Source organism: Cynocephalus volans, chromosome 15 (genome assembly GCF_027409185.1).
Source record: "Cynocephalus volans isolate mCynVol1 chromosome 15, mCynVol1.pri, whole genome shotgun sequence".
NCBI lineage: Eukaryota > Metazoa > Chordata > Mammalia > Dermoptera > Cynocephalidae > Cynocephalus > Cynocephalus volans.
The window spans coordinates 56,631,433-56,655,887 of NC_084474.1; the positions used below are offsets into that span (position 1 = coordinate 56,631,433).

Sequence of the window (24,455 nt, forward strand, 5' to 3'; positions counted from 1 at the left end):
AAGGCTTGTCAGCAGAAGAGTGCACTTAATGGATTGTGATTTTAATTGAAGATTTTTTTTTGTCCATTAACACTATTATGGGCATGGTCCTTTTATGCCATATGTGTTTAAAGTTCCCATCCTGCCAGAAATATTGTTTTCAAATCAAGAGAATTATCTCTTCTCAGAAAAATATTCTTGCACACAAAAAAGCAATCATCTCATTAACTAGAATGTGAAATGAGACAAATGACAGGACAAACAAGGAACAAACACATTGTCATACAGGAAGAATGTGCTAGCGTGCAGAGCTTATGCATTACTGCTGTTAATACAAATAATTTGATATAGCAACAAAATGTAACACGCTGTTATACGTGTGCATGGGAGTATGAAAGAGTATGTTTGGAGGATGGCTATCCTTATTGGTAAGTTTTCATTATTATATTTCAGCCTAAGGAGAATGACTATTTTAATTTAGATATAATTCAGCAAAGGCCACTGTATAATCATTAATAGCCATCAACAAACTGATTCATGTGCAGTTGGTCCAAAAGTTACAAAAGCTGTTTCTGAGTTCTTGTTTGTACCCACCATTTTAAGATTGCATCAGAATTAAAGTATGCAGGACTTGAACTGACTTCAAAGACTAAATTTAGACTTCTAGCTAGTTTAGCTTTTTTCTTTTACTGGTTCATGTTTTCCATTTGGCTTCCATATCCTGTTCTAGCTTGATGTCCCTTCTAGAATTTCATTTACAAATCTTACAGCCTTGGTTAGTGAAACACACTAATTAATACTGTGGTGAAGGCTGAGGCTTTTTGCAATCTCATGCCTCCTGCTTGGAAAAATATCTGTTTTTCCACCCATAGCACCATATTGAATATGGCAAAATGCATCTCAAGTGGAACTCTAAATGCATTTAATCAAAATACATTTAAGGAGGACTGTTTACACTGTTATCTGTTGCCAATGCTATTAATCATGAAGCCCAAAACTTTCAATGCAACAGAAATGCTTTTTCCTAATTATATTTTTTTCAAGCAAAACAATAAAGGCAGACCATTTTATGATTTTTAAGTCACAAGTAATGCTTAAGCCAAAGGCATTCCAGCTTTAAAAAGTGGGCAATTCCATGGCCTTTTAAATCCCTTATGACTATATTAAACAATACTAATTTAAGGGAAAAATTTCAGTTCCACAGGTCTTTGGCCTTCCTGAGAACCCTATCAGGCAACCAAGCTCAGATCTGCAGTTTTATGCTTGAAGAAGCTATGTCTGTGACCAACTTCTCAAAAAATTTTGGTTCGTGCTGTGGTGCATCCATCATATTTTTTTTGGAATCGAATAAACCTAAAATTACTTGTGCTTATTTGCCTACCAAACTTGTAGCAGATTCAGAAGGTGCCATATATTTGTGGTTGATTCTAAGATCACTGTATCTGCATGTTGTCTTGTGATGATGTTGGCACATGTCAATTCAGTATTTTTTGAGCAGCATTGAGGGCTCAGCCTTTGAGTAGGTTTAAAACCCTTGAAAAAATAGCTAGGTGGTTTTATAAACACTGTATTTGTAGATGGTGAGATTATAGTTAAGTTTTCACCTCTTGGATTTCTCCACTCTAGCTACGTGATAAAGAGGAAAGATCAGCCACTCTTGAAATCAAAAGTCATTGAGTCTGGAACATAACACTCTTGTTTAGTGAGTGGACTTGGCTATGTTAGTTGGCTGTGTGTAAACCAAGGGAGATGGAAAGGATACTTTGTGAATTTGTACTGTAGACGTAGCAATCTGCCAAGTTCAAAGCTCTGTTTGCCAGGTTCCCTTATTATCCAAATCCTCATGTATTTGAAAGCTTTATGTGTCCCTTGAGAACTTCTGATGAATGTGATTCTACCATACTTCCAAGAACTTTGGGATCCAGGATTAGCTAGTGAAAAGACAGTTTATAATACATTTACCTTGAGCTCTGATTGGCAATATTTGTGTTAATATAACCCCTGTGTTGTCTAATGTGTGTGTTTGCAAACACAAAGGAGTGACAAGTTGGTTCCAAAACAACAATTTTAAAAAGTATGGAGAAAAAAACCTGTATGTGGCTTACTTAAGGCTGTTTTCCTCATAATTTTAAAATATCTTTTCCAAGATAGCATGTTCTGATTTTTGTAACATTTCATTGAAAGTTTCTTGTGAAATACAGAGAAATCTAATTCAGAAATGTATTCCCTGATTTCTACTTTTAAAACAACTATCACAATTCTCAGGTGCTTTAACATGTATGCCATGTATAAAAATATTCCTATTTAATTAAAGGGGGTAGGTAGGAAGGCTCACAATGATAAAATGTATTGTTTCACATTTTTACACAAACTGAATGACAAACTTGTGGTCAGTACTAATAACAACTGAATTTCCTTACTATAGTGATGATAGTATTGATGATGATAATGATGATTGTTAACATTTATTAAGTTTTTATGTACCAGGTTGTTGTATGCATTCCTCACAACAACCAGAACCATCCGTGAAAATTATTACAGATTTTTCAAATAAGTTACCTGGGGGACAAGAGGTAAAGTAACTTGTCTGTGGTTATATCATTAAAATATGATGCCTTCCATTATTAATTCCCCTTTGATCCCATCAAAGACCAATTCATATTTCTATCATTATGGCACCTATCAGTGTCAGGGGAGAATTAATGTCCAAGCCTCATGGTAAGTAAATTATTCTCCTCATTTGACATTAATAAAAACTGTTTATTTCCTAGAAATAGAATAGACTATTAAGTTCAGATCTCATACCTCTGTGGCAGACAGATAGAATAATCTCTTTCGAAGTATTTGGTTTTCCAAAATGTGATTCTTGGCTTTGGTTTTAGATGCTAGTACTTGACCTAAAGACACACTGACTTTGAAGACATGTTTGTTTTTTTTTTGGTCTGGTCTGTTAAAATATTATTTGATAATATTTTATGCTTATGGGTATAATTTTGTATTGTTGGTCATATAAGAATTGATTAGCCACTTGAATCTCAAAGTATGAAGTGAGAAAGTCAATCTTTTAAATGTGGAAGTTAATTTTTGAATTTTCTCTGAGATCTTAATGGCATGGCAACTTAAATGTGTGTGTCTGTGTGTGCATGTGTGCGTGAGTGTTAAATTAGCTTTCATATCTGAACTTTGCCATCCAAATGCTAATGCATATGCTCATGGTATTGTGGTTCATGAGTGATGACAATATGGATGCTATGTAGCTTCCTTTAAGTAGTCTTATTACATGCTGTGATTGGAACATTGGTCAAGATAGGCCAGCCTCTACTATTGTGATAAACCCTGAAATCTAAGTGGCTTAAAATCACAAGTCTTTTGTTTGTTTGTTTTACTGTCAGAGTCTTAAAGGGTCAGCCAGCTTTTCTTTATGGCTCTCCTTCAATCAGTGACTTGATTTCTAGCCACTTTCCATCTTGTGAAGTAACCATCTTTAAAGCATGGTCCCCATGGTCACTGTAAAAGGGGAAGAGAGATTGAGGCCATTGTACAGGGATAGAAGGGGGAAGGTATAACATTTTATAGACAGGCCTGGAAATAGTATACATTTTTCCACCCACAACCTGCTGGCCAGAATTCAGTAACATAGTCCTAACGTAAATGTGTGGGAGGTTGGGAAATGTAGAAATCCAGTGTGCCTAGGATAAGGAAAATAAAACTATGGTGAATGCATAGCATTGTTTCTGCCACAATCGGGAATCAACTTCTTGGAATGTAAAGTGACAAGGTAGAAACTACAAGTGGGGTTGCAACTATCTACAGTTTCATACAAAATATGAAATGTCTCTACTTGAGCGTGTGCATTCTCTTTTCTACCTAAGGGATTGTTATGGCTTAGCACCTTTCTTTGTAGTAGTCTTAGAGCCAGTGGTCAAAGGAGAATGGAGTTACTAAATTGCCCACACATTTCAAAAACTGAATGGTAATTGGGAACTACTTAGATGGATTCTTGATGTTTTAGTTTTATCTTCTTGAATTTACAGATCATCTTCTTTGTATCCTTAGTACATATTAAGATTACTAAACTTATAAGAAGCGTGATGATATAAGGGTCACATGTGTTTCTTATAGAGAGAATTAAATTGGAAATTACATGATATAGGTTTGCCTACCTTAGTTTCTCACTATATAAAAATCGGATTTGTCTATAAGAAGTAAAGAAATATTTGTGGATTTCTGGTACTGGATGTGATGCAATAAATAGTATCAGACCTCCCTTTCTGCCATAAATAAATATTAAACTGAACAAAATATACAAAGCAACTCTTTTTAGGCACTGGACAATGTACAATAGATGACTGCAATGCATGAGAGAAGAGAAGCTGAAAAATGAAAACTTTATATTCAACCTGGGGGCATTTTCCAAACTACTTTCAGGAAATTGACACAGACAAATAGATTGGAGTTTGGAATTACAAGGTTGGCCAGAAATTGAAAGACAGGGCATACTGACAGGAAGGAGCCATGAAGGAGCCCTAGGAATCTGCATAGGGTTTCCTTTGAGCCCTTCACCAAATCCTAAGCTGCATATGTGCTTGGCAAGATTCTGCAGGGCATATGAGAAAACAACAGCTGGAGAAACTGAAAGCCAAACCTAGATTTCAGAAGTTGCACATTGCTGTGGATATTACAGTTCTGATCCACTCAGAGCAGAGATACATTGTTGAGATCCCAAAAAGTAGTAAGAACCATGCCATATGAGAAAGGGCTAACCCCTGGAACTAAGGAAAACCCGAAACAGACCCATCCTAAAAGCCTAAATAAGCCTCACTAGAATCAAAGTGATTTGCCAGTAATTTAACTTTCTGCCAGAAAAAAATTCAGTACTCTTTAGAGGAAGACAGTAAAATCCAGAGCCCTCTATGTCCAACATAAGATTTAAAATATTGCTGGACATGTGAAGAAATGTGGAAAACTGACCCATGATCAAGAGAAAAAATGGTCACTTGAAAAGACTCACAAATGACCAAGAATTTGGAATTAATGAAGAAAGACTTTAAAATTATAAATATGTTTAAAAATTTAAAAGATCTTTCACCTGTTGGACCTTCATATGAGATCACAGCCCTAGCTGGCAGCTTGACTACAACCTTATGAAACAGCTCTCTCTGGAGTCATCCAGCTAAGACAACTAAACCAAATTCAGATTCCTGACCCACAGATACTGTGAGATAATAAATTACACTACAATATTTAAAGGAAAAGAATGAACAAATGGTGAAAGAGATGGATGAATTACATCAGAAAGAGAGAAACTAAAAAAAAAAAGAAAAGAAATGAAAATTCTAAAACTAAAAAACCATATCTTAAACCCACTGGATGAGCTTAAGAGCAGATGGACACAGCAAAAGAAAGGATGACTAAACTTAAAGCTAGTCTAATGGGAATTATACAAATTAAAGCATTTGGAAGAAATAAAAAGAAAAATAAGACAAAGTGCTAAGGAACAGTGGGACAATATAAAATGATCTAATATGTATAGTGATGAGAGAATGGGTAGAAGAAATATTTGAAGATACAATACCCTGAATTTTTCCAAATTTTATAAAAGATATCAACCTACAGATCCAAGAAATTCAGAGAACCCCAAGTAGATCAATTGTTTGAAGACCACACCTAGGCACATCATAGTCAAACTGCTGAAAACCAAAGATAAAGAGAAAATCTTAGGGCTGGCCCATGGCTCACTTGGGAGAGTGTGGTGCTGACAACACCAAGGCCACAGGTTCGGATCCCTATATAGGGATGGCCGGTTTGCTCACTTGGGAGAACATGGTGCTGACAACATCAAGTCAAGGGTTAAGATCCCCTTACCGGTCATCTTTGAAAAAAAAAAGAAAATCTTAAAAGCTTCCAGAGGAAAAATATATTACACTTAGAGGTACAACAATAATAATGATGGTTGACTTTTTACCAGAAACAATGGAAGCTAGAATGGAATAATATCTTTAAAGTGAAGAAAGAAAAATTGGTCAACTTGGAATTCAACATCCAGTGAAAATATCCTTCAAAACTGAAGGACTTTACTTCACCTTCTCTTCCCCTTTGTCGGAGCTATGAATTCAGCTGGCAAAACCAGTGAGATGAGGGTCAAGGATTCGGCTGGTATGGTTGGCAGAGTCAGGGTTAAGGAGATGGCCTGTATAGTTAGGGGATTGATTACAAACAGAAGCATTGACAAAATAATATATTGAGGATAATACAAGCCAGGTTTTCACTTTTAGAGAAGAGGGTTACAAATATGGTAAAGGGGAACACTGGAATAGATCTTGTGGTGTTGGATTGGAATTGGAAGTATTGGTGTAAACTCGTGGTTTATATAGTTTATAATTATCTCCCTATGAAATACTTATCATTTGGTAATAAGTGCAAGATATTTATTAACTTTAAAGTGGAAAAACAAGGCACATACCATTTTTTTTTATTGTGGTAAAATCCAAATAATAAAAAATTTACCATTTTAGTCAATTTCAAGTGTATGTTCAATGGTATTAGGTACATTGTTGTGCAACCATTACTACTATTTCTCTCCAAAACTTTTTCTTCTTTCCAAACTGAAACTCTATACCCATTAAACAATAACTACCCATTTCCCTGTTCCCTCAGACCCTGACAACCACCATTCTACTTTCTGTCTCTATAATTTGACTCATGTAAGTAGAATCATACAGTATTTGTTTTTCTTTTTTTTCTTTTTCTCTATGACTGGCTTATTTCACTCAGTATAATGTCCTCCTGGTTCATCCACATGTCAGAATTTTCCTCCCCCACCCCTTTTTTTATCTGAACCCTTGACCTTGGTGTTATCAGCACCATGATCTACTGAGTGATCTAATCAGCCAACCCCAGAATTTCCTTCCTTTTAAAGGCTGAATAATATTCCATTGTATATATACACCACATTTTGTTTATTCATTTATCCATTGATGGACATTTGGGTTGCTTCCATCTTTTGACTATTGTGAATAATGCTGCTATGAACATGGGTGTACAAATATCTGTTTGAGTCCCTGATTTCAATTCTTTTGGGTGTATACCCTGAAGTTGAATTGCAGAATCATACAGTAATTCTTTGTTTAATTTTTTGAGTAATTGCCATACTATTTTCCATAGTGGCTATGCCATTTTATATTCCCACCGGCAGGCATGGGGTTCAAATTTCTACACATTCTTAATACGTGTTATTCTCTGTTTTTATTTTTTTTATAAAAGCCATCCTAATGGATGTGAAGTGCTATCTCATTGTGGTTTTGATTTGCATTTCTATAATGATTAGGGACTTTGAATATCTTCTCATGTGCTTATTGGTCATTTGCATATCTTCTCGAAGAAATGTCTATTCAGGTACTTTGCCCATTTTTGAATTGGGTTTTTGTTGTTGTTGATTGTAGGAGTTCTTTATATATTCTGGATATTAACCCCTAATCAGATATATGATTTGCAAATATTTTCTCCCATTCTGTGAGTCGCCTTTTGTTCTATTGATTGTGTCTTTTGATGGACAAAAATTTAAATTTTGATGTAGTCCAATTTTTCTATTTTGTTGTTGATGTTGTTGTTGTTGCCTATGCCTTTGGTGTCATATACAAGAAATCATTGACAAATCTAATGTCATGAAATTTTTCTCTATGTTTCTTCTAAGTATTTTAGTTTAGCTCTTACCTTTAAGTTTTTGATCCATTTTGAATTAATTTTTGTATATGGTGTAAGGCAAGGTTGAACTTCAGTCTTTTGCAAGTGGATATCCAGTGTTCCCAACACCATTTGTTAAGAAGACTGTCATTTTTCCACCAAATCGTCTTGGTATCCTTGTTGAAAATAATTTGGTCATACACACAAGGCTTTATTTCTGAGCCTTCTATTCTATTCCATGGGTCTACACATCTATCTTTATGCTACTACCACACTGTTTTGATTACTATAGCTTTGTGCAGTAAGTTTTGAAATCAGGAAGTGTGAGTCCTCCAACTTTGTCCTTCTTTTTCAAGATTGTTTTGGCTATCAAGGGACACACACCATCTTGACAGGTAGTAAAAGTTAATATCACCAGTAATGAGGACTACTGATAGTGTGTGCCTCCTGATATGATGTATTGAGAAGAACATAGCATCACTTCTGTATTGTTCCTGACAAAAACAAAACAACCCCCCCTGCAAAAGAATAACCTGTTTTGAATAATGAGAATATATTAGACAAATCCAAACTGAATGATATTTTGCAATGTAATTGGCATATGCTCTTCAAAAATGTCATGGTCATGAAAGACAAAAATGGAAGAATTTGTCCAGATTGAAGGAAATTAAAGAGATATGATAACTAAATGCAATGTGTGATCCTGGACTGGATCCTAAACTTGTAAAGATCATTATCAGGCAGTACAGCCATTACAGAAAACACTATGGAAGTTCCTCAAAAAATTAAAAATAGTACTATCACATGATCTGCAATCTCACTTCTGGATATATATCCAAGGGAACTGAAATCATTATGTCAAAGTGAGATAGCTGCACCCCCATGTTCACTGCAGCATGTTCACAGTAGCCAAGATATGGAATCAATATGAGTACTGATTGATCAATGAATGGATGAAGAAAGTGTGATATATATGTGTATGTGTATGCACACACACAATGGAATACTATTCAGCCTTAAAAAAGAAGGGAATCCTGTCATTTGCAACAGCATGGATGAACCTGGAGGAAATTATGATAAGTGAAATAAGACAGGCACAAAAAAACAAACACCGCATGATCTCACATAAACATGGACTCTAAAAAAATTGAATTCATAGAAGTAGAGAGTAGAATGGTGGTTACCAGGGGCTGGGGAAGTGGGGAATGGGAAGATGGGGGTCAAAGGGTACAAAGTTTCAGATAGGAGAAATAAGTTCTGGAGGTCTATTGTGTAGCCTGGTGACTATAACTAATAATAACGTCTTGTTCCCCATACCAGCCAGCTGTCAGAAATAATAATAATGTATACTTGAAAATTGCTAAAAGAGTCGATCTTAAATGTTCACACCACAAAAAAATAAGAATGTGAGGTGATGGATATATTAATTAGCTTGATTTAATCATTTCATAATGTATATATATATCAAAACATCACCTTGTACACTGTAAAAATGTACAGTTTTTATTTGTTAATTATACCGTAATAAAGCTGGGAGAAAACAGAACATTATTAGGACAAACAGTGAAACTTGAGTGGAATCTGTGGATTAGATGATAATATCCTGTCAGTGCAAATTCCTTGAATCTGAGCCATTATGTTTACAACTTACTTTCAAATGGTTCAAAATTTTTATATGTGTGTATGTGTGTATCTAAGTGTATATACATATACAGAGAGTCAGAGGGAGAGAATGATTAAGCACATGTGGCAAAATGTTAACAATGAAATGTTATCAGCTGCTGTAGACTGAATGCTACCCCTCCCACCACCCCACCCCCCACCTTGAGGCTTAATCCCCACTATTAACTGTTGAGGGTGGGAAATCCTATTATGGTAATTGAAAGGTTGGGCCTTGAAGAGGTGATTAGATTGTAGGACCACACCATAGTGAATGGATTAATAATGGTGGTCAGGGGCGTGGTTCTAACAGCTTTAAAAAGAGAGTGAATGAGGTTAGTCTCTCTCTGCTCCATCATTTTCACAATGTGATACCCTGCTGTCACTCTCGCCACCACCAAGGCTCTCACCAACTGTGTTCCCCAGACTTTGGAATTCCCAGCCTCAGAAATTGTAAGCAATAAATTTTGTTTTCTTACAAAGTACTAAGTTCCAGGTATTTTGTTATAAGCAACAGAAACAGACTAATACACCAGCTAAAGAGGGTACTTGGGAGTTTTTTGTACTACTTTTGCAATTTTTCTGTAAGCTTAAAATTAATAAAAAGTAAAAAGTTTTAAAAACTAGGAAAATTATGGCCAAATATAGACATTTTCAGACAAACAAAAGCTGAGAGAATTTGTTGACACTAGACCTGAACTGCAGGAAATGCTAAGGAAGCTTCCAGGGCTGAATAGAAATGGTCCCAGATGGGAGTCTGCATCTGCAGGAAGAAAGAAGAGCACTGGAAACGGTATGATTTCCAAACTGCGCTTTCAGACTTGCAATTCAATATGGTGGATTAAGCACATGTGTTTAGCTCCTTTTCCTCCCAACTCCTAAAAATTATTGTAAAGGCTAAAGTTATAAACCCGCAAAAATGGAGGGCATCAGTTGATCAGAGATTTCAACAAATTTCTAGACACCGAAAATGGGTTATGGAGTAAGTACTGAATGAGAAAGCAGGGCGGAAAAAAATGTCACTTAAAAGAATGAATGGTGGATATTGTAGCTGAGGAAACTCTACAGCTACCTCTCAGAAGCCTGGAGAGGCTGAGGTCTCAGAAATGCCAGGTCCCACAGAGGTAACAAAGCCTGGGTCTGATACAGAGGAGTTACTGCAAAGTCTGTAGGCAGAACATTTGACACATACACACCTCTGCAGAGAATGCCCCACTCTTCCCAAGCAGAGAGAGAGAGACAGAGGCAGAGCGAGAGTGAGAGAGGGAGAGAGATCAATTGATCTACTGATTTAGTTTCAAAGGAAATGGAAAAAAGTATCTGGTGAGAGTCTGAGCAGAGAGCATACAAGTTAGTGGCCTGGTTAGTGCACAGCCTACTGCATACCATTTTTAAAGGTCCAAAGACTAATGGCTGCTTACTGTCTACTCACCTAAAGTGACACCTGCCAGGTGACAAGCCCTGCCATGACACATAGCTGATGGTGAGCTTTTGCATTGCCTCATTCTTAAATGTGAGCAGGCAACCAAAAATCTTGAGACAAAAGTTGTACAGTATTAGATATATGCAAACAAAAATTACTTGCTAGGAAACAGTTGATTCATAGAAAAAACAACTTTTAAAAATGTACTATACACGTCCTCAGATATATCTATACCTATATCTGTGTCTATCTATGTTTATCTATACCTATCTATCTAGATATATAGCTATATATATCTAGAAAGATAGAGATCTGTACAGATATTCTGGAAAACAAAACCACAATGTCATGGGGAAAGATTCAGAAAAAGAAAGTGCATTTGGGAATTAAAAATAGGCCTATCAAAATAAAAGATCCATTAGAAGAGTTGGAACATATCCTGACAAAGTAGAACAAAAAGAAACAGGAAAAACATCAAGAGGATGTATCCAGGAGGTCCAATCTACAATTAATAGGATTTCTAGAAGAGAATAGAGGTAATACGTAGGAGAGAAAATAATTAATGAAATAATACAAGAGAATGAGGGAAGTGAGATATCAGATTGAAAGAGATCACTGCGTGTCCATCAGAGTCAATAAAAAAGATCCATTCCCAGATTTATCAATTGGAAATTTCAAAATATCAAGAATACAGATAAAATATAGAGGAAAAAAGCAGGTAGCAAACAAAGGAATGAATTCTGAGGCTGTAGCAGACTTCTCACCAGCAGCTATTGATGCAAGAAGTCTATGAAGAAATGCCTTCAAACTTGTGAAAGTGCTTTTAATGTGGAATTTTCTAACCAGCTGATTTCTTAATCATGTGTGCAGGCAGAATAAAGATATTTTCAAACATGTAAGGACTCAGACGTTTATCCTCCATGCATTGTGGTTCCTTAGAAAGTGAATCCAGCCCAAGTGAATGGTGACCAAACCTTGAGGTCCAGCCATGAAGACAGGCCTGGAGAAGGCCCACAAGGGAGAGCTTTGGGAGAAAAGGTTGGAAGGATAAAGGTGATTCAGTACAATAGATACATTGGTGGATATGAAGAAAAAAATTAAGAGTATGATAGACTATAGAGTATGATAGATTTTTTTCATGTAAAAAAATCATGCCAATAAAAAGAAGAAACTCGGGAGAACTAGTAGAAACAAATACAAGGAAAAAAGTTTTATAATAATTGATTTGGCTCTGAATTGAACTATACTTAAATGTCAAGATAATGTAAAAGCTTTGTTAATTTTCAGCTTTTGAAATCAAACTGTTGGCAAAATACAGAAGAGTCATGGTTATAGATAAATTGTAAATGTTATCAACCTTGATTTAAAAATGATAATATATGGAACACAATTTTAAAAAATTAAACATATAATTACTGTGTGATCCAGCTGTCCCCATTCTGGGTTTTACACCAGAGAACTGAAAGCAGGAACTGGAACAGGTATTCGTACACCCATATTCATAGCAGCATTATTCACAATAGCCAAAAGGCAGACGCAACCTCAATGTCCATTGAAGGATGAATGGATAAACAAAATGTAGTATATACATACAATGGAATATTATTAGCCTTAACAAATAAGGACACATGCTACATATGGTACAACATGGTTGACCTTGAGGACATTAGGCTATTTGAAACAAGCGAGTCATAAAAAGACAAATACTGTACAATTCCAATAATATGAGGCACCTAAAGTAGTCAAATTCACAGAGATGTAAAGTAAAATGGTGGTTACCAGGGTCTAGGGGAAGTGAGGAGTTTAATAGGTGTAGAGTTTCAGTTTTGCAAGGTGAAAACATTCCGGAGATTAGTTGCACAACAATGTGAATATACTTAACACTGCTGAACTGTATACTTGAAAATGGCTAAAATGTCAAGTTGTATGTTATATGTATTTTATCACAATTAAAAGAATTTTTTTAAGGATCATTGAACCCACAGTTCAGGCCTGTCCCAGTAGGCCCTGGCACTAGGACTGTCGCCACTGATCCAGGCTGCCCACGTGGACATAGACTCTATGCTGGCCCCTATGGCCCAGGCTCTAGGCTAGCCCCACGGACCCAGGACCCAGGCTCACCCTTGTGAACTCAGGCTAAAGGCCTACCTCAGGGCCAAGTCAGCACCGTGGACCCAGGCTTCAGGCCTGTCCCTACAGACCCATCCACTCCATTGGACCCAGGATCCAGGCCTATCCCAGGGGCACAAGCTCCACGCTTGACTTCCCAGACCCAGGCACCAGGCCAGCCTGCCTGAGGACTCCAACAGCAAGCCTACCCATAGATCTCACCAGATGGCCTACCCAGAATATCCGGATAGGCCCACTGGTGAGGGGCCTTCCCTGTGAAAGCCCATCTGTAAAGACTGCAATAGGTGCTTATTTCTTCAAATGTGCAGACACCAGAATATGACCACAAGGATCATGAATAATCAGGAAAACATGATTCCACCAAAGGAATAAAATAAAGGACCAGTAACCATTGTCAATTCACTGCCTCAGAGGAACTAGCTCTGTAACACAGACTTCTGCTTTTCTCTGGCCTCCAGGGAAGAGGCAGGATGGGCTGACACTGAGTCTCTGATTCCAGCAAGGGCTGTGGTGGCTGGGTCTGCCTGATCAGGCCACTGTTCCTGGTCATATCCACACCCTCTCTGGTGGGGATATGATACCTTTTCCTAAATAGTTTTTATATCTTCTCTGGGGAAAAGATACATTTTTCTCTTTCTTACCTTTCTAAATTTCTTTCATCCACAGTTCAAAGGCAAGTTCTTGAGTATCGTTGGACAACAAAAGGGAAAAACCAGCTTGAAAAGCTTAAAACTTACTTTATGAAAAAAAAGCAGGGGAGGGACAAAAGCATTTAACCCATGGAATGAAGCATATAATTTTTCTATCTATTAGTAACAGAGTGACAAAGATGAAGATATTGGGAGAAGCAGGGGAGGGGTAGTAAGAAGGTATAAATGAGCTCAGCACTCATCTATCACAGTAGAAAGTCAATAGATAAATGGCTTGTATTGATAAAACAAGAAATGTATTTGATAGCATATTATTTATCTATCATAGCATATTATTTCATAATAGTGGCATATTATAAATGTGAAGATAGCTGAAGAAATAGGTAAAAGCAGTTTGTGGAGAGTGCGATACCAGGGGCAGATGAGGACAGAGGGCTGCCTCTCCCCATTATAAGCCACCTGCAGTGTTCGATGTTGTAACCAGGAGCGTGAATTGACTTCATTATGCTCAGATGCCTCTGGACCCTAAATGGTGGACTGGAGCAGACTAGAACCTGCTCTTGCACTATGTTAGGAGCTTGGACTTGATCCTGGGAGCAATGAGAAGACATTGACGACCTTAATCTGGGGAGAAAATGGTCGGTTGTGCAGGGATAGTGACCTTGAAGTCACTGATGAGTCCTCCCTCAGACTGGGACAGGAGGCAATAACCCTTCTTGCTCTTGCTTCTTCCCAACGCTTCGTTGCCTTTACTTCTTTCATCACATATTTATGAGTGCCTCCTACGTGCCGGGAACTTCAGTGTGTTACTATTGACCAGGTAGTCAGTGTTCCCCAAGGTGTCGGACAACTTTTCACTGCAACATGATTTTAAGTACATGGCCACAGCATTTGAAAAAAATCATGTAAATTGCAAGAGGGGAAAAAAAAAAAGAGAAGGAGAACCTATAAATTAAAAGAGATGTAAAAGACATTTTGACCAATTGCAATGTGTGGCCTTTATTTGGGTCCTGATTCAAGCAGTTAAATAAAAAAAAAGACATTTAGAAATTTGAACATTGGATATTTGATGATAGTGAAGTATTATCATTGTTGCAGGCATGATAATGATATTGTAGTTATATGATAAAATAGACTATCTTTTAGAGATATATAATGAAGTATTTACAGATGAAATTATATGGGCTGGCCAGTTAGCTCAACTGTTAGAGCATAAAGATCAAGGGTTCGGATCCTTGAACTGGCCAGCCACCAGCCTCCCACCCCCCAAAAAAGAAATTATAAGATTATGATATCTGGGATTTGCTCCAAACTAATCAGTGAGGGGAGGGAATGGGGGTTTGAAATAAAACAAAGTTCCTCATGGTTCGATCATTGTCAGTGCCGATTGGACTAGATTAGACCAACCCGAAAGTCTCTAATCCTTTATAAAGTCAGGCCCAGAGCCTCCCGCTAGACATTCATAACATTATTTGGTTTTCAAGTTTTCCTGGCTTAAGTTCTATAGTGATATATAATTTATATTATTTAAAATTCTTTGAGAATAAAGTGTGTAATTATATATAATTTATGTTATAAATTTTTCAAGGAAGAATTTTGGCAGGTATGACTTTTACATACTGTGCTCCCATATGCAAAATTAAATATGTGATTTTATTTCTCTATAACTGAATGCAAGTTAGTTCTCGTACCCTATTTCTTCCTCAGCAACAGAAAGTGTGACCAAATGCAGTCAATCCCAATTTAAAATTCAGTCTTTTCTGGCGTTGGTTCAGGATTCTCCTTAGAGTTATGTCCCCCCCCCCGCCTTCTCTTCTCTTTGACTTTCATTCTGGTGTCAGGGAAGAATGGGGTGCCAGGTCTGCTCTATTCCTTCACTGGGTGTGATATTTCCTGAGTTCTCCACACTGTGGCCAGCACTGGCTCCTGAAATCTACTTTTTGTTCTTTTTACCTGTCTTCTGGCTCCTTGAGATCCACAGCTCAACCTCAGACCCTATCTCCCTTGGGGTGAGATGATAGGAAATTCTAGGATCTTCTACAGTCTTGCTACTCAAAATATGGTCTGTGGATCAACAGCGTCAGCATCACCTGGGAGCTTGTTAGAAATGTGGACTCTCAGGCCCCACCCCAGGCCTCCTGCAACAGAATCTACATGCCATTAAAGGTTTTTTTTCTTCCAATTTTATTTATTCCAAGTTTATTTTTGTGGGATACACCGCATTGTTTCAATACATGCATATACTGCGTAATGAGTCACTTAGGGTGGATAGAATAGTTTTGTACCTATTAGTCCACCCTTTCTCCACCCCTTCCCCTCCCAGCTTCTGGTAACCAGTATTCTCCACTCTACTTCTATGAGAGATCATGTAGTATTTGTCTTTCTGTGCCTGACCTATTTTGATTTCTCACTATTTATTTTTAGTATGTCTCATAAGCTTTTGTGTTATGGTTACCATGAGGCTTATAAAAAACATGTTGTAGTTATAAAAGATTATTATAGACTAATAACCACTTAACTTTGATATCTAAGAAAAAAGAAGGAACCAAAGCCAACTCCACACTTTGGTGTCATTCCCCCCACCCTCCCTTTTTGACATTTTGTTGTTTCGAGTTACATCTTTGAATATTGCCTCTCTCTTACATGGTTGTTGTATTTGTTGCTGACTTGTTAGGTTTGTCCTTTAGTCTTCATACTAAGGATGTAAGTGGTTTATTAATCCCCTTTATGACATTGGATTATTGTGAGGTTATTTGTGAACTCACTGTGCTAATAAGTTACGTGTCTTCAAATGTTTTCTTGCTGCTCCTTAGCGTTATCTCCTTCCAGATTGAAGAACTCCCTTCAGCATTTCTTGTAAGGCACTTCTAATAACTTTAGCTTTTGTTTGTCTGGGAAAAACTTTATTTCTCCTTCATATTTGATGGTGAGTTCTGCTGCGTAGAGAATTCTTGGTTGATAGTCTTTCTCCTTCAGCATCCTGAATATATCATTCTATTCTCTTCTGGCCTGTAGGGTTCCTGCTGAGAAATCTGCTGAGAGATGTATTGGGGCTCCATTGAATGTTATGTGTTTCTTTTCTCTACCTGCTTTGAATATCCTTTCTTTGTCTTTGTTTTTTGATAATTCAATTATGATGTGCCTTGAGGAGTTCCTCTTTGGATTGAATTTGATTAGCATCCTTTGAGCTTCTTGTACCTGGATGCTGTTACCTTTCTCCATACATGGGAAATTTTCAGCCATTATTTTCTCGAATATGCTTTCTACATCTCTTCCTTTTTCTTCTCCTTTGGGTAGGCCAATTATGCAGAGGTTATTTCACTTGAGGGAGTCCCATATTTGCTACATTTCTGTTTCATTTTCTCTTATTCTTTTTTTCCTTTTGCTCCTCTGATTTGATAATTTCATATGTTCTGTTTTTGAGCTCACTGATTCTTTACTCAGTTTGATTAAATCTGCTGTTAGAGCTTTCTATGAAGTTTTTCAGTTCAGATAATGTATTCTTTATTTCTAGAATTTCTATTTTTTTTAAATTGAATTTCTTTGTCAAATTTCTCATTCTGTTCCTGGATTGTTTTCCAGATATTTAATTTTCTATCTACATTTTCTCGTGACTCCTCAAACATCCTTAAGAGGGTCACTCTGAATTCTCTGTCAGACATTTCCCAAATCCACTATTCCTCTGGGTCCATTGCTGGTGCTTGGTTTGTTTCCTTTGATGTTGTCATATTTCTGTGTTCTTTCTCGATCTTTGTGTCTTTACATTGATGCCTCGGCATTTGAGGGACTTCTGTGGTTCTAGGTTTTATAGGCATTCTTTGGTGGTGTTAGACCTTTACTGGTTAATATCAGAGCTTTGTCTCTGATCTGTGTATGTGTGTGTGTGTGTGTGTTTCAATTCTGTGTTGGATTACTGTCTACCACCACCACTTAAACTCCGAACTGGAACTAATTTGTTGTCCTTTGGTCAATTCCATAGTTGTGGGAACTTCCTGTGGGGACCAGCACTTGGGATCTGTGGTTGAGCTAGATTGCTGCTTTGCTGTTGGTTCTCTGGGGAAGGCTTTTTGTGTGGACCGTCTTTTAATTGTTGGCCTCTTACTCACTTCCGGGTCATGTAAGTTCAGATACACCTGGGCTTTGTGGAAATTCTGGCCTGGGACTGAGTCTTTCCATCAAACTGTACCCCCTACAGTTCTGTTGCCCTGACCAGTCTCCACCGACTGGGCCTGTGCTGATTAGAAGGCAGATCAGCTGCCCACTCTGCACCCCAATGTTCCCCTGGTGGGCCAGCCTCCCACTGCACTCCACATGCTTCTTGTGGGGCTGGCTGTGCACTGGTTTCTCTCGGTGACTCATTGGCCTTTGGATGGCTCCTTTCTTTGGCTGACTGCAGCCTCTGGCTCCCATGTGAGTCAGTGGTCTCGCAGGTCTGGGGCTGGTATGGTGCTCTCTGAGGCCCTCTTTTCCCCTGCAGCCTCCAAGCAAATTTATGCAAAGGTCACAGGGATGGCTTTTGTTGGCTCCTACTCCATGTGTTGCAGCTTCTTCCTGCCCCTCACAGTGGCTGGCCCTGAATCGGCAGGGGCTCAAAGTGATCAGACCAGTCCCCTCTTTCTCCTGCTGTGACTTCTCCTGCTTTCAAGAACTCTGTGCATCTCTCCTCTTCCTCTGAGCTCCAGCAGCCCCTTGTTGGCAGTCTTTGCTTTTTAATAGTTGTAAGTTGATCAGTTGAGGGAGAGAGTGATTCTGGGGATCATCTATTCCACTGTCTAATGATGTCTCCCCGTTAAAGTTTAAGAATCACAGCTCTACAGCACTATGCTAGAATTGGCCTCAACTCCTTCTCTCCAACAATGAAGCATCCAAGCTCTAGCTACCTCTTCCTCAGTTCTTCTCCCATCTAATTTTATTTCCCTTTGAGTAGGGAATTGCATATATTTTGGACTTATTGCTTATCCACTCTTTATAACCCTCCTTTCTGATGGATTTAATTGTTGATTAAATCTTTCTCTTTTCTTAAAAAGATAAATCAAAAGGTTTGGTTTTTAAGGCTATTTGCCTACGTGTAGTTTAAATCACTTCAACAAGTTGACCACTCCTGACGGTGTATGTAGAGAGCTCCTCCTGCCAGGTGAATGGTGGAGGTATAGACAACGGGAAAGCCTCAGTTAGCATCTCAAAATATTAATGGCTATCTTGAATTTTTTTTTTGGCAGCTGACCAGTATAGGGATTGAACACCGGACCTTGGTATTACCAGCACCAAACTCTAACCAACTGAGCTAACTGGCCAGCCCTATGCTGATTTTATAAATGAGTCAATTTAAAGAAAAATTTTAAGTAATTACTAGTATAAGGGTGTGCAAATAATTGAAGCTTGGAAAACTCTAGGTTAGGTTTCATGCACCCTAAGACTCTCTCTCCTGGGGCTACACCTGTCTTGTCCTGTGTCAATCTAGAAGGCAGAGAGAAAAGCGCAGGTAATTGATCTACTAGCTTCATTCTACCAATAATGAGAATAGATGATGATATTAAAGAGATGAGAAGCTTGGAGGACAGTGTTTTGGTGTTCAGGTGAAAAAGGAGGGCTCTGCAGGACTCTGAGAGCTCCCCAGGGTTTGGGACTGAACCATGTTCATCTTTGCTTTCACAGAAACTATCTAACACAAAGTCTGGCCCATAGTAGCCCCAGTAAATATTGGTAGAATGAGCACCTTAGGGTGAGAGAAAGCAGAGTTTTTGTATTTCTTAAGTTATTTGTAGAAATGCTAGGTGTGTTCTGACTCCACTTAAAATGGAATGGCTTAAGAGGAATGAGAGAACCTAAAAGTGAAGATATAATAAAATAAAGGGAAAAACTAAAATTAAGATATGCATATTGATATTCTCAACATGGCAGAAAACAGGAAAGCCAAAACAAAATTAATATGGTTGCTCAGGGAGCTCTCAGGTGAGTTTGGCATTTAAAAGCCTACACACAAAAGAGGAAATGAAAGGTATGTGTCCAAGTTGGATATAAGAGGAACACTCACCATAAGAATAAAGCCAAGATGGCTGAAGAGTGATCTGAGGCTTGCAAATAATGCTAAAAGCATTCAATTGTTTTATTTTATTATGGAAAACATCAAACTTTTTCACATATGTAAAGTAGACAGGACAGTGTAGTAAGCTCCCATGTACTCACGATCCATCTACAACAATGATCATTTTACCAGTGGTGAGAAAATTATGGCCTAAAGGCTAAATCCAGACCACTTTCTGTTTTTGCAAATAAAGTTTTATGGGAACACAGCCACACTCGTTTTTTTATATTTGTTTGTGACTGCTTTTGCATTGCAGTGGCAGAACTGAGTAGTGGCAACAGAGACCTTGGTCCACAGCTACTATCTGGACCTTTATAGAAAAAATTTGTGACACCGGTTTTATTCACCATGACCAACACTCCTTAATTCTGTCTGCCTGCATGCCAACCCCACTTTGGAAGCAAATAATTATCATCATTTGTGAAAGGACGAGTCGACACCAGTTGACGATCCACCAGAGAGAGCTCGTTTATTAGGCGGCACACACACGTATATATAGGGCTTCTAGGGAAGGCTGATTGGCTTAAAATACAATCCCTACTTAGAGGGCAACCAGCGCCATGATGGGGTGTGGCTGAGAAGGACTTATGTGATCAGGGTGTGATCCCTTGGGGCATTTGGGTTCTTACATTCCTCAGTGTGATCCTTTGGGGCATTTGGGTTCTTATAATTTGACTAGTAAATATTTCAGTATTTATAAACCATAATGCCATTACCGCTCCTAAAAAGAGATTTAGCAATATTTCCTTAACATCAGCAAATAACCAATTAGTGTTCAAATTTCCAATTACCTCCAGGTCATAACTCTTTTCAATTTTCTTCTCTTTCCTTTTTAGTTTATTTGCTTGAATCAGGATCCAAATATATTCCACTTATTGTGATTGCTTGACATGTTCCTGAAGTCCCTTTTAATCTACAATTTTTCTCTGCATTTCTCTCTCTCTCCCTGTTTTTGTTCCTCGAAATTTATTTTTTAATTTTTTTGGAAGAAATCAGGTTGTCCTGAACAGTTTTCCACAGTCTGGTTTCCTCTGACTGCATCTCTGTGGTGGTGGTGAACATGTTTCTTTATCCCTTGTATTTCCTGTAAATTGGTAATTGGATTTAGAGGCTTCAAAGAGATTTTAAAGCTGTTCAAAGAGGCAAGACCACTTCCACTGCTTGCAGAAGGTGATGTGAAGAAAAGATTGTTCACTTCCTTTTTGTTCCTTTTATCATTGTCAATCTAAGAAGAGTTAAAAAAAAAAAAGTACAAGCAATTAAAACCCAAAATAGTTGATAAGAGAGTAAATGATAACTCATGTTGTGGGAAGTGCTGTGCTAACTTGAGTCCTCAAGCATAAACCCTATAGATATGTAGAAAATATAACTCTTAACTCTTTTTGCTTTTCTCTAATAAACTTAATTTCAAGTCCTCCTGCCACCAGCTGGTGGAGATTTAACCAATTGACCGGAATGCCCTCCCTGTCTGCTCAGCCTGATGGGCTAATCCCATTTCAAATCTCACCTTCTGAGATTCTTCCAGGCCAGGTCCAACTTTCCCTGTGCTTACTTGGCTCCAGTCCCATTAGCCGTTTTGCTGTTTCTGAAACACAGCAACCTCATGCCACCTTACTTACCCTTTGTGGGTACACTCTTCTCCAAGGTCCTTATGGGGCTCACTTCCTCACATCAGAAGGGACTCTGCTCAGAAGTCACCTTCTCAGAGAGGTACTTGGAGGCCCCCCTATCTAAAAGGGCACAAAACGGATTGGTCATTTCAAAGTTACTTTCCTTGTAAGGTGGGGACAGGAAGACAAAAAATGTAAAAATAATTGATTAACATCAGTTTACTTCAAGCTGTCTCTTTTGTGTAAGGATTTTTTTGGGGTAGGTTTTTATTTATTTATTTATTTAGTTAGTTAGTTAGTTAGGTTTTGGCTGGCCTGGAAGGGGATCCCAACCCTTGACCTTGGTGTTATCAGCACCAAGGATTAAAGCAGAGGGAACTTCACTATCATGCTTATTGAAGATTTAAACTGGCCTGTTTGGGAAATTGGCTGTTATCTGTCTCTCTTGATTTCTCAGAAGGTCAGACCACAACTTAGTTTGGGTTTGGTGACACGGAATTTTAGCTGGTGCCATGGATTATTGAATGGTGTCCCCCAAAGTTTATATGTTGGAAGCCTAATTCCCACTGTAACTGTTGAGGGTGGGAAATCCTACTATGGTAATTGAAAGGTGGGGCCTTGAAGAGCTGATTGGATTGTAGGACCATGCCATAGTGAATGGATTAATAATGGTGGTCAGGGGTGTGGTTCAAAGGGCTTTAAAAGGAGAGCACATGAAGCATGTCTCTCTTTCTCTCTCTCTCACTCCTCTTCCATTTTCTAACATGTGAGACCTCTGCACTGCTGTAAAGCCACCACCAAAGAAGGTCCTCAACATAAGTGTTTCCTGGACTATGGACTTTCAGCCTCTGAAACTATAAGCAATAAATTTCATTTTCTTACAAAGTACTTGGTTCCAAGTATTTTGTTATGAGCAACAGAAATGGACTAATACAGCTGGGATGACTCCATTTTGATTTTTTAGTCTTGTCTGTTGAGGCCTAGAGCAGAAACTTAGTCCAAAACAATGGTCTCCTATAATGTTTATTTATCACATCTCTCTACTTATCCCTATCATTCAGGTTCTATTCATGTGTCATGTTCAGTCATTCACTGTGGATTATCGTGATTGGCCCTGTGCTTCTCTATCCATCCAGTGTTCTAAACAACCACTCAGTACTCCATCTAGGCCAGGTTCTGAGCCTTGATTGTGTCTGTCTTAGCCACATTCTCCCAACCAATAATATCTCTTAGATTTCTCCATTTCTCCAGGCCTCTCTGTTAGACTGCAACTTAGCTCCACTTGCATCTCTTCCATATCTTCCCTAAAGTTTTCCCTGATGGGTTCAACACCCAGCACTCCCTCTGAACTCAGAAATTTATTGCTTGTTCTCTGGGCCAATGGTGGAGGTGAGGATGGAAAGGAAGTGGGAACAAATTACTGCTGACAAATACAATGTGAAGATATTCATCCAGATAGACCCTTGATAAGAGGCCTAGAAAAATTTGGGGTTTTGGGGCCAGCCCTGTGGCTCACTCAGGAGAGTGTGGCGCTGGTAGTGCTGAGACCGCGGGTTTGGATCTTATATAGGGATGGCTGGTGTGCTCACTGGCTGAGCGTGGTGCAGACAACACCGTGTGAAGTGTTGCAATCCCCTTACCCGTCAAAAAAAAAAAGTTGAGTTTTTGAAAGAAAGTGAGCTGAAAGGCCGGGTACCTATCCAGCTTTATTAAAGAAAAGGAATCTGCCAGGCTGCACTCAAAATGAAGAGCAGCAGCTGGGGCTGCCCTCCAAGTGGAGAGCAACACCAGGCGTTGGGGTGGGAGAGCTTATATAGGCTGTAGGTCACCAGGGCTGGTTGATGTAATGGAGGAGCATTACGATAGTGTGGAAGCTCCACCTGGCTGATGCAACTGGTGTGGAAAATTGCACCTATGCAGAAACCAAAAGGGTTCCTATTTCGCAGAAGTCACGAGGCTTCTTGTAAGGAAAAGTGGGCAGGGGCTGGTGGCCATTTGTGCTAGGCCTTGCCCAAAATGGTGCTGGTTATGTTCAAAACCTATCAGGTTTGACCCTCAATTAGCACCTTTCTGTGTGGCTGAAAGGTTTCACTCCCCAGAGTGTCTGTTAATAAATTGAGGACAAGGACTCCCTGACACCAGTGCACCTCTTTGAAGCTCTGTCCTGTATATCTGAGCCTGGCACAGAGTAGGTGCTCAATCAATGTATGGTGAATCAATATCATGCATCTTTTGTGTTCCAGTGTATTTCCCTAGTGCTTGCTGAGTTGACCTAAATAATGCTGTGCAAACTCAAGTTATTTCAATAAAAATGACACCCAGCACAAGAGCCTTTCCATGAACTTCCAGCTGCCTTCCTTCAAAACACTTGTCTTTTATTAAAAATGCTGCACAAATACTGCTCCTTCCATTAAAACATGCTCAGCTTTACCAGGCAGAATTGCTTCTGCAGTAGCTTGGTCAGGTCTCTGTGGAAGGGCCCACTGCATGGGTTTGGTATTAATCCATTTATGTCTGTCTCATTTGCTGGGATCTAGAATCTCATTTGCTGTCTTATTCACCCTGTCAAAGGACAAAATTACAACAAATTTAAGGATCTCAATTAGCTTTATTATGATTTTAGAATAGTGCAACACATCATTCCACAAGATAGAATAAGTGTTCTGAGCAAAGAGGTTGGCTTCATAAACAGAAAAAGAGCTGAAGAAAGCAGGAACAAAGAACGAAAAGCTGATTGGTGATTTCAAAGTTACTTTCCTTATAATGTGGGGACAGGGAAACAGAACAGTAGGGAAACAACTGATTATTTAACATCAGGTTACTTCAGGCTATCCTTTTTGTGTAAGAATTAGAGGAGAGGGAACTTCATTATCATGCCTATTGAAGGTTTAAACTGGCATGTTTGGGAAACTGGCTATTATCATTCTCTCCTGATTTCTCACTACAACTTGATTTGGGTTTGGTGACATTGAACTTGAGCAGGGGTGACTCCATTTTTATTTTTTAGTCTGGTATGTTGGAGCCTAGTGCAGGTACTCAGTCCAAAACAATGGCCTCCTACAATGTTTATTTTACCATCCTTTATTTGCGTAAGGATAGTTAAAATGAAAATGTCAGTTCATGTGCAAGGTCTGGGCAATTCTCTGACCCAGAATGATTTTTATTGCATTTGTAAAGTACATTAAATTCATACATTATATATTTTTGAATTCTAAGTTCATAACAACTCTGTGTAT

At 38.4% G+C, this 24,455-nt stretch overlaps 1 protein-coding gene across 1 annotated transcript in view; it reads left to right on the forward strand.

Moving 5' to 3' along the window:
• Window positions 1-24,455, forward strand: part of RGS22 (regulator of G protein signaling 22) — a gene marked incomplete at its 5' end in the record, with an annotated part of 158,281 nt that overhangs the window by 133,493 nt on the left and 333 nt on the right. The window lies entirely within an intron of this gene.